The following is a 14,014-nucleotide window of genomic DNA, read 5'->3' on the forward strand; positions in this document are numbered from 1 at the left end:
TCACGCCTCTTTTATTACCAGTGTTGCTTATTAGGCTAGAGCTGGTTTCGAATCACAAGCCTCTTGGTTCTGAACCATAACGTCACCTAAGAATTGATTTGTTCAATATCCAATTTTACTGAAAATGAATTGTTGTTACAGAGTTTGATTTATTCAAGATATGCTTGTTCAATAATTACTATAAAATATATAGAATATTAGCAAAAACTTTAGGTCATTTTTGTTAAAAATCCAAAAAAGAAAATGTTTATAACAACATTTTGTTCAATATTGAACAAATCAATGCCTTAATTGAATGCGTGTTTAATTGTTTATTTAATTAAAGTTATGAAAACATTAAAAAATATAGTAAAAGAAAAGAAAAAAAACAAAGAAGACTGCTAATAAGACTCCATGAAACCATCGATAATATTATAATATAGTTCTTCAAGTTTGTGATATATGTTGGGTAAAGAAATTTTTTTGAGTTTCTTATTTTTATGCTATTTTATTTTGTAAAAATAGCAAACAAGATTATATATTATATGTAAAGTTGTGTTGTTTTGTTAATTATCCTGATATTTTGTTGAGTATTCTATAAAATTGTTAAAGACTTTGCATTCAGTGCAGTTTTGTTTTATGTCCAAACAAGATATGCGAATATCTTTTTAATTTTAGATAAATAGACTTTAAATATCATATTAATAATAATAATTTAAAGGAAAGATAAACACATTGAAACACCTAAACTAGATATAAATAAAATACGAGAGCAATAATAACCTTCTAAACTTTAACCGCGTTTTACCAACAATATGTAAATTGGTCTATTGAACAAACCGATTCTCAGGTGACGATAGCTCTAACTACAGACCACTTAACTCAACTAAATATATTAAATATGTATTTGGTTGAATATATATATATTTAATGTATACACATATTTGTTTAATGATAATAACAATAACAATAATGAATATAAATGGTAATAAATGATAAACAACGATATAACTAATTAATAAAAAAAATGAGTGTAAATGATGGTATCACTCAAACAGTAATCTGATCCAAGCAAGGTGGGATTAAGAGTCTTGGGGGCCAGGCGCTTAAAGTAGCAATAAAAAGGCTCAACAAAAGTTTTTCAAGGCTTTTAATAATTTTTATAATGTACTTCGCAATATTTTACTACAAAGTTGACCATAACTACTGCCTAAATAAGACATCGAATTTTACCCAATAAATATACAATAACCTATCTTTTTTTTGAAAATTTCCAAAATTTTGGGAAATTTTCCGAAGCATTTCCCGAGTTGAAAATTTCCGGGAAACTATCATCCCTACTTTAGAGTATATGATTGACCATATTTGCAAGTTTGGTCCTTAGATGGATTGGTTGAAATAGCAATAATTTACCTGTAATTACATCAAGCTATCCTTTATTGAGCTCAAACTTAGTTACAAAATTGATTGGTTCCACATAAAACTTCAATTAATAAAATGTGTATTTTTCGTTTGTGGGTCTTTATAATGGTTGAAATATTTAAAGAAGACCCAAATACTAGTATGATAAAACGCTTATTTTTGAAACAAAGAAATGAATTTTATAAAAGTATGTAAGCTTATTGCAATTAAAATATTTTAAAAACTTGCGTAAATTTTTCACCCTACTCCAAAGATTGGTTTGATCGCGGCACAGTGGGCCAAAATTTACTTTTATTGAACAAAATTCATAACTAATTTAATATTAGGGTTATGCCCACTAAAATTAGCATGAGTACTAATATGATGTTTGCGCTTTTTATAAAGGTAATATTTTTTCATTTCGTTGCTATGAATACCTTTATTTTGCTTAGTAACAACCAACTTTTGTTATTGCTATATTCATTCAATTTTTGTTATTGCTATATTTTATGATTGCTATATTCACTAAATTTGGCATGAGTACCAATATGAGATCACACTTCTTATAAAAGAGATAACTTTTTTTTATTTAGTTGCTATAGATACTTATATTGCTTAGTTATCAGATACTTTCCTTAGTTACAAAGTGATAAATTGATTTTTGAATAAACTTTATCGGATTTTCGGCTTACCTCTATTGAATAGAATTTGAGGTAAAAAAAATGTTTTAGAAATAATAAAAACAAAAATAGTGCAAGAAAATATTTTCAATTTTAAACTAAATCAAAAAATTATAAAACAATAATATTTTTTAAAGATTGTTTAAGTAATTGTAAAACATCTGAAGGAAATGCTCTAGGATTTGTTCGGTGTGATATTGATTTACGCAATGATGAAATAACAGGATCACTGGAAACTAGGAGTCTATTGATAAGATCAGTATTTTTTGCTCTTCTGGATTAGATAAAGTCTTTATTTCTAACCTCTTGAGTTTCCTCTGACATAAGTCCAATGGGTAATGTAAGGCTTTTAATATTATCATGTCCATGTATCTTTTAATATTATCATGTCCGTTTATATTTTGTGAACTGATTGAGCCATGTAATACCATGGATAAAGGGACACATATAGTCTAACAATAATCCTTGAATTTTAAGCAGTCTATTTCATATCCTGAAGAGAATGTTACCAAGATAATGTAAAATCTGAATATAAGGTTTTGATTGATACCCAGAATTTCAGCTTTTTTTGTATATGCTGCAAAAGTATGCTTTGAGATATTGTCATCGTTGCTTGTTCCAGACCACCACTTGTAGGGAAATCAACAACAAGTCCCATTTTGTTTATAAAATCAGTATGAATCTTTTGTTTAGTAACAGATACCTTTTCTTTGTGTTCTTTAGATTTTACTTGTCACTTTCTGTTTTTTTGTTTTTTTATATACATTGTACAAAATCATCTCAAAAAATTGAATCCATGCATGGTGACTAGAAAGACCATATTTGAACTCTCTGTTAATATAATCTATATTAGGAATATCAAGACTGTTCATATTTTTTGGAGAGACACCACCCACTGAACAGCTTTGGTATGAGTTAGTTTTTTCAGATAATATCGTTTGAACCTTCCCATCAATCATTGTAAGTTCAATAATACAATTCACTTCAATAGAAGATCCGCAAACATCTAATAAAATACTTAATTTAATGTATTGATCTTTTTCAATCACAGATTCCTTGGATTCCATTTTGTATGCAAATCTTATAGGTCTACAATAGGCTGTGGGTGACGAGATTTGATTTCTCCAAATAAGTACCTTTATGTTGCTGTTGTTAAATCCAGTCAAATCCAATGGGGCTAGACAAGTAATAACTAATGATTTTTTACACCTTAAATATCTGTTCATGTCAGGTTTTGATAAAACTTGTTTATAAATGCTTCAGCCTGTAGCACCATCAAAAGCAGCCTTACACGTGAGTGTCATTGTTTTTTTATTTTATTGCTTTGTCGTTTAGTATCAAGTGCCTCAGCACAGGTTCCTAAACTGCACAGATTCTTTGCAAAGTATGAACCATTAAATCTTTTAAAGGTACTGAAGCTGAATAGTCCTCCACAGTTCTGACATGTTTGCGGGGTAGATGTTATACTCTTACTCTAAGGCTTCGCTTAAAATGAATTATTAGGGTGCTTTGTCTGCTGAATATTTTGTTGCTTTATCTGTATTTGAATTATTTAAAACATTCTTGGCAACAATAGCAATAGATTCATGTCTAAATTTTTTACTAGCAGCAAAAAATAATTCCTTGGATGAATGAGATTCAATAAGGCAAGGTACACGCCGTTTTTTAGTTTTATTAGAACTATCATCAAATGCAACTGGTTTTCGACCACGTCTACTTGCAGTTAGTTCATTATCTTTTTCTGACAATTAAATATTTATTAAGCCAATTTGCAACTTCCTTTTGTGAATTGGCTTAATAAATGTTTAATTTATTTAGCCAATTCACAAAATAAATTTGCTCTGTGACAAGACCGTTAGGTTTTCTTGAGGCACCAAAAATAACAAAATTAAAAAATTAAAAAACAAATAAAATAAAATAAAATACTGTTAAAACAACGTTAATGTAAAAATGAGTTGTTGTTATGCAAAATTTAGTACCATAGCAACCAATTTTTTTTTTTTTTTCATTTTCGTTCTTGTTTACAATTATATCACTGCATAAATACATCTTTCAAAGAAAAGTAATAATATCGTTATAAAATGCAATAACTAGTAATAAATTTAAGATATAAAGAACGCGGGGACTCAAAGAAAATCGGATGATCTTGTCACAAAGAACCGCTGAAAAAAGCTTAAAAACTGCTATTTGTTTAAATAAATACTGATACATATAGAAAATGAAAAATAAGCGACAGTTAAAATTACACTATCAATACATAAAGGTGGAGTAAAAAATTACATTATTGTAGACACCTTTAGAAATAAAGCATAACAAAATAGAAAATTTAATCAATATCTTAAAATTAAAAATTTAAAAGTACGAAGATATTTCATCTATTGAAAATACAATATTTTTCAGTTTTTGTTCAAAGGAGTGATAACTATAATTTTCGAGAATATCAAAACTTATAAAAATTATTTTATTCCATAAAAAAGCTCCACGAAACGAAATGCACCATTTTCCAAATTTTGTATGGTAAACAGGTTGACAAATAGTTTTATTATTTCGTAAGAAATGTTTTTTTTTTTCTTTTAACGAATATAAATTATGAAAAGGTTCGGGTAATAAACTGTTTTTAGACTTAAACATAAAACAAAGAACATTGAAAATATTCAACTCAAGTATATTCAAAATTTTCATATCAATTAAGAGAAGCTTGGCATGAGTAAAACGATCCTCAAAGTTAATTAGACGTGCAGCATGTTTTTGTTGACGGTAGAGAGGTTCAAGTTTACTTTTGTTAAACTACCCCACGCAATCTTTGTTTAAGTGGCAATGATTAAACGCAATCTTTGTTTAAGTGGCAATGGTTAAACGCAATCTTCGTTTAAGTGGCAATGATTGAACGTTCAAGTGGCAATGATTAAATGAATGATATAGTTGAATTAAAGTATGCTTATTTAGAATGCTTCTTGCTTTGTATAATATTCCAATACTCTTTGATATTTTACCCCATAAATTTTCGATGTGTTTTTTCCAAGAAAGATTTTCATCTATATAAATACCTAAGAAATTTGTGAAACTTTTTTTATTGGTACATTATTTATTAAAAGACAAGGCAAGTCTGTCGCCAGAAGGTGTTTTTTGTAGTCGGGATGGAAAAGAATCCATTTGGTTTCATCAATGTTCAGAGATAACTTATCTTAAACCAATCAGAGATTTTAACTAGTTCGTTGCTCATGCTTGCAAATAGAGAATGTTGTTATGGAATAAAAATAGGTTAGTGTCATCTGCAAACACGATTGTCATTAAGTTTTAGGCTTTATAAAGATTGTTTATATAAATAAGGAAAAGCAGTGGCACGAGTATTGACCCTTGAGGAACTCAACATTTAATATCAAGAAGATTACTCTTCCGTTTAGAATCAACGTAGACAAATTTCTTGCAATTACTTAGATAATTTTTAACCCACTTTAAAACACTGCAAGTTATTCCATAGTACTTTAATTTGTTAACAAGAATTTTATGATCAATTGTATCAACAGCTTTTTCTAAATTTATGAAAACTCACAAAGTGAATTGAGAATTGTCAAAGGCTTTAGTTATGCTTCTTGTAAACTGAATAACTGCATGTTCAGTAGAGTTATTTTTTTTGAACCCATATTGGTTATTATATATTAAATTATTTTTAGTTAGATGACTATAGATTCTGTTATAAACAATTCTTTCTAAAACTTTTGAAAATACGGAGAAAATGGATATGGGACGATAACTGCTTACATTAGTTAAACTTCCTTCTTTATATATTGGTATAATCTTTGCTATTTTTAGTTAATTGGGAAAAGCGCCTTATTTGATCGAACAAGAAAATATCTTAAAAAGAATGTGTTTTAGGACATCATATGAGTTGATAACATTGTTTCCATTGATACCATCCGGACCAATCGCTTTGTTTAGTTTTAGCATTTTAAAAGCACATTCGAGTTCTTCAAAAGTTAGTTCAAATAAATTAAGTTGAGAAGTGAGGGGAAAGAAGTGATCTTTTTTTAAATTGTTGGCTGGAGGAATTTTTTTGGCTAGATTCGGGCCAACTGACACAAAACATTTATTTAACTCAGCAGCTATCTCTTCTTGATTAAATAAAAGCTCATGATTTATTTTAATGGTTTTGAGTAGAGAGGTAATAGTTTTTAATTTTATGTTGCTGGTGATTTCTCTAATGATTTCCCAAGTACGTTTAGAATTAAGTTTTATATTTTTCGAGTTGTTCTAATACTTATTTTTGAGATTTTTTCTTTGTCGTTCAAAAATAATTTTTATAAACATTTTTACTTTCTGCTGATTTATATTTTAAATACTTGATATATAACCTCTTTTTGATTTTTGAAGATTTTCTAGTAACTCTACTAGAAAATCTTCAAAATGAAGATTTTCTAGTAGAGTTACTAGAAAATGATGGATTACTAGATGGATTACTAGATGGATACTCTAGTAATCCATCGTGATTTGTTGCTTTTTTCATTAATATTAGTTTTAATTTTTGGGAAATTAGTGTCATATATTTCAAAAAAGGTTTTAAAAAAAGTGTTGTAAATTAAACTTACACCGTTTGAAATTAGTGAAATATATATAACTTGTTCATTGGAGTCATATTGATCAATATGACTCCAATGAAGAAGTGATAATTGCTCCTTAAACGATGTTAAATTTGCTTTATTGAAAATACGTTTGCAAAAGACTTGATTTGAATTTGGGAATGTTTTTTTGTTAGAATTGATGGAAAAGAATATAGGAAAATGATCATATTTTATAATCATGATCATGATTAAAAATGATTAGATGTCATTTTTAATTATGCCCTTTTGAAGAGTTTCATTAAATAAACCATTAGTTATTATATTATCAACACGAGAAGTTGTTAATTGAGTGATTCTAGTTGGTTTATTAATTAAGGGAATGGACCCTATTTCAAATAATGCATTATAAAACATTTTAATTTTACATTTAACGGGATATTTGAAGCAATCAAGATTTAGGTCCCCTAATACGTATATAAGTTTATTTTCTTTGTTACATTTTTTTATTATATTGCTTATTAAAAAGTTGCTAAAATTTTTAACTACGCCAGAAGGTGGGCGATAGCAACAGCTAAGTAAAATATTTTTGTTTTTAGTTGGAATTTCAATTGTTAAAACCTCTATATTACTATCTTAAACACTCATGTTATGCCTTATGAAAAATTGCAAATTTTCTTTTATATAAATTAGCAATCTCCATCCACGTTTATTAGTTTTCCGCGCTAAAGGTATCAAATTAAAACCTTGTAAATTGAAATTAGAAAAAATGTCATCAGAGTTACACCAAGTTTCAGTCAAGCAAATCACGTTAAAAATATTAACTATTTCTTCGGTTATATTACAAAGATTTTAAAAATTCTTTTTCAAGCTTCTAATATTTAAGTGAAACACGTTTAAATAATCAGGTTCAAGAAGTTCTTTTATTTCGTCTGCATAAAAGTAATTGCATTTACTTTGTAAAGCTCCAGCTTCGTTAAAATAATATAAATCTGGATCTGATTCTTTATCAATAAGTAGGTCATTAGTTTGGAAGAAGTTAAAAAAGGTTGAATCAAAATTCTTGTTTTAGAATGAATCCATTTTGACTTTATTTCTTTTTAAACCGTTTAATAAAAGAATTTCTTTTCTAGGCCGCGCGTGATTTTGAAAATTACTTTTGCATACTTACCTTTTGTTCTTAATTCTTTTGTGCCTTTAAAAAGTTTTCTTCGCAACTCTGTGGCGTATTCACTGAAATCCTCATTAACGTAAATTCGTTCGTTCCATAGCTTCGTCGTGTTGTACTTGATTAATAAAAGCGCTTTATCTTTGTAATTTACGAATCGAACAACGGTGGCCCTATTTTTTTGATCTTCTCTCTGTTCTTTTTTCCCAACTCAATGTGCTCTATTAATTACCAAGTGATCTTGAATATTTAGTTTGGTTTTTAGCATTTCTCTAACTTTTACTTCACTCTCCCAAGTTTTATTTTCGCTCTCTTCAATTCCATTAAGTCTTAAATTGGTAGTAAAAATTTACTGGTAAATTTACTGGTAAACACATTAAGTTATTTTTAATATTCCAATTTTACTTTTATTTATTTATTTTACCTAATTTTTAAAAATTACAAATTTAATTATAATTTTACAAATCAGGTTAGGTGTCACTCATATAGTTAAAAAATAATCAAATGAGTGACACATATATAAAACAAACAAAAAATAAAATCAACAACAACAATGTTATTAAATAACACTATATAATGTAATTAAATATAGTATTTATCGGAAATTTTGTTGCATCTTTTTAAAGGTTTTTTTGAGTAAGGTTTTTTAACATTCTTTCAGAATGTTAAAAAACCTCACTCAAAAAATTTCCTACAAATACTTCGTTAAGCTTAACGGAGATATGAGAAAATGACCCCTTAATGTTTAAGAAAAGAACCAAACAAAAAAGTAAATTAAAGGAGATTATCCGAAAAGTAGAGATACGATGGAAAATGTAGGTTGACCAATATTGGAATGTGTAACCAATCCTGCAAAACTCCCCTAAAATGTTTGGAGAACTTTTCCACCCACCCTAAGCTTATTAATACCCCCCCCCCCCTCTCCGTTTATTAATTTTTACTTGTTATCAACAAAAAATTTATATCTTAAATCTAAAATAAACGTTCAGTGAAAATCGGTCTTAAATATTAAAAATAATTATTTCAGTCACCGATTAAGTCAAAAACTTTCAGTGTAAACAGACTTTAAAAATCGTCGACTTAGTAAATCTCGAAATGTTAAAAAAAAAAAAAGATGTGAAAAAAAAGTCGAAAATGAAAAATGAAAAAAATTAGAAATCTCGATGCGTCGAAAATTTTGGTTTATTTCTCACCTAAGTTTAAAACTTACATCACCATATTAAATCAAATTGAAATTATGATAAAACGCTGTTAGAAAATGTGCATTTGACCCTAAGCCACGCTAGAATTAAATGTGTTTTGTAAAAAATATTAGTTAGGATTTATAAACTGAAATTTAAAGAAAAGATACTTATTTTGTAAAATGGCATCCAATCGGAAGTTTTCACAAATCTTGGACCTCTCAATTATAAGCCAGCGCTCCAGTCACTGCGCCACGGCTGATTAAATTCAGCTCTGATTCAAATCAACAACAAATAAATAAAGTCCATACCGAAAAAGACGTAATTATAAAGTCGATTGAAAAATAGTAGGTCGAAGATACAGTAGGTTGAAAATACAGTAGGTTGAAATATCAGTAGGTTGAAAATTCAGTAGGTTAAAAATGCAGTAGGCTTAATAGTTAGTAGTACATTGTTTAATTAGTAGGAAGTATGAAAAATCAAAAGTTGTAGGTTGAAAATCAAAATTGTCATATTCTATGATTTTAGAAATTCAAAATAAGATCCAGTTATAGGCCACCATAAAATTTAATTGCTTTTTTTAAAAAAAATTCCTTATTATAAAATCTTATACTTATTTAAACTTTTTTTTTTTTTTAAAGCATTCGTTACATGGTTATTCTTTTTAAAATAAGGAGACACTTGTTTATTGATGATTTCCTTAAAAAGATTTAAATGTACTTAAAACGACACAATTAGATTTGGTTGTTAAAAAACCTCACTCAAATACATTAAAATAATAAAAGCTAAAATCAACCATTTATTTAAAAAAATATATATTTAAAACTATTTTTTTATTAATAAAGATAAAAATAAACTTTTGACTAACTCTACGTTAAGTTTAACGGATAGATGAGACTATTAAAAGGGGTCCTAAAAATTGAAGGGGTATCTTTTAAATATTAATCGGATGGGGTCCTACTAAACGTTAAATGCTCTAGTGAAAGACTTAATGTTATCTTAAAAACCATTTTTAATTCACAATAAAAATAAAGAATATTAAATACATTCTTTTCGTTTCAAAATAGGCTTGGGTTGAGTTAATTGGTCTTCAAATTGGTAAATTGAACAATATACTTTTGCTGAAGATACTATCAATCAATATTTGCATAGTTTAGAGCAGTTAATAAAAAAAAATTTAAGTGACGCCAACTGTGTTTATTTGAAATAAAATGGTAAAAACTCACGTATAGAAATATTTTTATAAGAGGTGTCAACTTCCAATTAAATGCTCATCCGTGGTGCTCTGTGATAAGACCGTAATAACTTTTGAGGCACCTAAATAGAATTAAAAAAAACAACTGAACCATACCACCCCCTCCCCACCCCAGTCGGAATAGCCCAGCTCTCTTGCACAGTAATGGTGAACTATTATCCACTTGTGTCACTTTAAATATAAGCAAACAGTCAATAACAAAGTTAACTAAACTGTCAAAAGGTTCATTTAATCTTCCTCAGCTCAAATAACTAGCTAAAGCTCCATAAATAAAACCAACATATTTAGGGTTACCAAGACGTTGGTTGACGTGGTTTAATGAATTTTTAAATACCAACGTAACTGGTTCTAACTTGTACTGAAAAGATAGAAGCAATGAAAGAAGGAAGGTGGCGTAGCGTTATATATAGACAATGAAATAGATTTGTATTTACTTAAAGATATTTGTTTTACTTACCGTAAGATTGAACTAGTTTAGACAATAATTACTTTATGTAGTTCTAAATATTTAGTTGGACGTATATACAGGCCATATCATATGGTAGATATTATAGTTTAGGGTAATGTATTTAAAAATGCTAAGGCTTATGTCGGAAAATTCGGCATAATGGAATAATAAGAGACTTCAATGTCCCAAATATTAAATGGTTTAATGGTTAATTTTATCAAGTAGTAGTAACATTGAATTCCTATTTCAAGAAACTAATTTTGAGCAATTTTTGATTCAACATGTTGGTATACCAACATTTCAATTAAACAAAAATAACAGTTTTATTAGATCTTATTTTAACATTGCATTTTGATAACATTACTGAGCTTGAATCATAATTCATCTTAAGCAACGTAGTCAATGGTCATTTGTTACTTAGTTTTAAGTTTATTATTTTTGAAAATGTGAGCCTGAAGCAACCGATGTACAAAATGGATTATAAAAGAGGTAACTTCGCTAATAAGTTATTTAGATTGTAAGAATTGAATTACTGTTTTAAAGACCAACCAGTACAATTAATGTAGATTATTACTGATGTGTTTAACAGACGCTTGTGGTTTCTTTGCCTCGAAAATAAAGGTAAATTTGAAATGCAAAAATATAGCTCCTTGGATTAATAGCTATTTAAAGATTTTTTTTTGATAGAAAGAAAATTCTTTCTTACATCATTTTTTTGTCTGGATGGAAGGATATAGTTAAAATTAGGCAGTACAAAATAATATCTAAAAAAGTTAAAAAAGAAGTGTTATTGGTTAGGAAGTTATTTGAACAAGAATTAGTTAAAAATTAAAAAAGAATCCAAAATTATTATATATTCGCGTGAATTCGCAAAAACCAGATAATACAAATAACACCGTAGGTATTGATGATAGTATTGTTAAATCGCTTACAAAATTAGATCTTATAAATATTACGGTTCAGTCAACCAAAAGTTGTTAAAAATTGTTCTGCCGCATAGCATCACCAATAACTTTAATTTTTAAAGCTTCAATTGAAATTTGCTACTTTCCATTACAATGGAGATCTGCTAATGTAAGACTATTGTACAAAAATGGTGATATATTATCCGCCTGTAACTGCAGGCCATTATCGCTACTCAGCCAGCACAAATATTCATATAAAAACACGCGAATGTTGGCTGTTTTTTCCAATGCACATACAATATTGATCTAATGACAGTTGTTTAGCAATGATAACAATCATAAGCTTAATATCAACGCGACTGCATGGATCATATATACATGTGACCCTTTATATAGATCAGATATTTCTTAATAAATAAATATAGGAGAATAAAAATTATATTCAAATTATGGTTCTGATGAACATACAACATAAAATATAACGTCGATATAACTTAAAATGCAACCCTAACTTAAAATACAGCGTTGTGCAAAAGTTAGTTTTTTGTTGTTACACACACATAACTTTGCATAGAAACAACCTTTTGGTAGTCGCAGAGTCAATTTTTTATACGAAATTTATAACAAATTTTATAACTTTATTTAATGTAAGTTATCAAAAGTCTTTTTTTTAAACTTATAAAAGAAATTAATTTTTCAATTTTGTATAATCCAGGTTCTGTCATACATTGTGATCATAGTGGTTAGAGTCCTGGCACAGAACCCAGAAGTCCGTGGTTTGACTAGCCTAAAAAGCGACATTGGTACGGAAGAAGGCGTAAACTTCTAGTTAAATGCTCTCCTACCGTGCTTTGTGATAAGATTATAAGGGAGCACCGAAGTAACTACCAAAAAAAAAAAAAAAAACTTGTACGTGTAATTCTTTTAATATTACTGAAGCACAGAATACTGACAAATTTAATAAATAGCTTCAAAAACCACTTCCGCTTTGTGAAATATAATTGATGCACAACTAATTAACTAGTAACTTTGGACATTATTTCTCATTTTATTTATGCAAATTTTTGCCAATTGGTGTAGTATGCTTAGATTTTGTCAAGGATTTTGACTCGGCACAGCACAAGGCTAATTTATAAGTAAGTAAAAAGAAATCTATTACAGTGTATTGTCACTTTCTTAATTGATTGGAGACCAAGAGTGCTCCTAGATGATATTTTATCATTGTTGAATGCTGTTCTTAGTTGAGTTCCACAAGGATCATTACTCGGAACTTCAAGTAAAAATTCGAGTAATGATCCTTGCGGAACTCTACTAAGAACAGCATTCAACAATGAATAGTAATTCCAACTCATTGTTTATATTACCGATATATCTGATACAATAAAAAATGTATTTTATCAATAAAAAATTGCAAATGATATGCTGATGACATTAAAATCATATCAAATTTGGATTCCTCAAATGATGGTTCACTATTTCAAGACAATTTATAAAATGTTTAATTTGTCTAAAATTGGCTAGTTGAGTTAAGTATAATAATATGTTTTGTAATGCATTACGGTTCAAACGTCGTAAGCAATTATTTTATTAACAATATTCAATTAAATTCAAAAGTGAGCGAAAATGAAAATAATAATTAATTGCATGCGCCTTTAAAGTGAACTCTATGCTTGGTATGATTAAACACATGTTTTTAGTTTTTGACCCGAAGTATTTGGAAATTTTGTACTGTATATATTCTCTGTATATAACTGTTTTGTATTTATTCTCTGTATATAACTCTACTCAAGTTCTCTGTTTTAGTTTGGTATTTATTTAGAAAAGCTGACATGAAAATATTAGAAAGTGTTCAGCACAGGGTAACAGTTATGATTTCCATTATCATTACAACATTAGAATAAAGACAAAAAAGAGGGGATTTGATTCAGATGTTCAAAGTTTTTAAAGATATTATCTGTGTTAAACTGTAAAATCAACTAGTTTTTAAATCTAATGTCACAACAAGTGGTCACAGTATGTATTATTCAAGAGAAATATGTAAATATGAAACCCAAAATAAATTTATTACGAATAGAGCAGCGAACGATTGAAATATTTTACCTAGTAATTTAGTAAAATCGACTTCAACGATTGAATTTATAAATAAATTGGACAAGTTTTTATTAAATTGTGGCTCGTAGTTATTATAAAATGGGTGTCATAGTGTTAATGAATACACAGCAAATATTATACTGATAATTTCAAAGTTTCCTGTTTTGCACAAAATAGAATTTAAACCTAAACTACTATTCCTTGTTTGCACTTATTAATTGATCGATACAATTTTCACACGATGACATATTAAATTCAATATTAAGTTCACACTATAACTGTGAACGTGAATATTGAATAATAAATTGAATTAAAAATTACAACAAAATAATTTGTAAGAAAGTATATTG

The sequence above is a fragment of the Hydra vulgaris genome, chromosome 03 (genome assembly GCF_038396675.1).
Source record: "Hydra vulgaris chromosome 03, alternate assembly HydraT2T_AEP".
NCBI classification, from domain to species: domain Eukaryota; kingdom Metazoa; phylum Cnidaria; class Hydrozoa; order Anthoathecata; family Hydridae; genus Hydra; species Hydra vulgaris.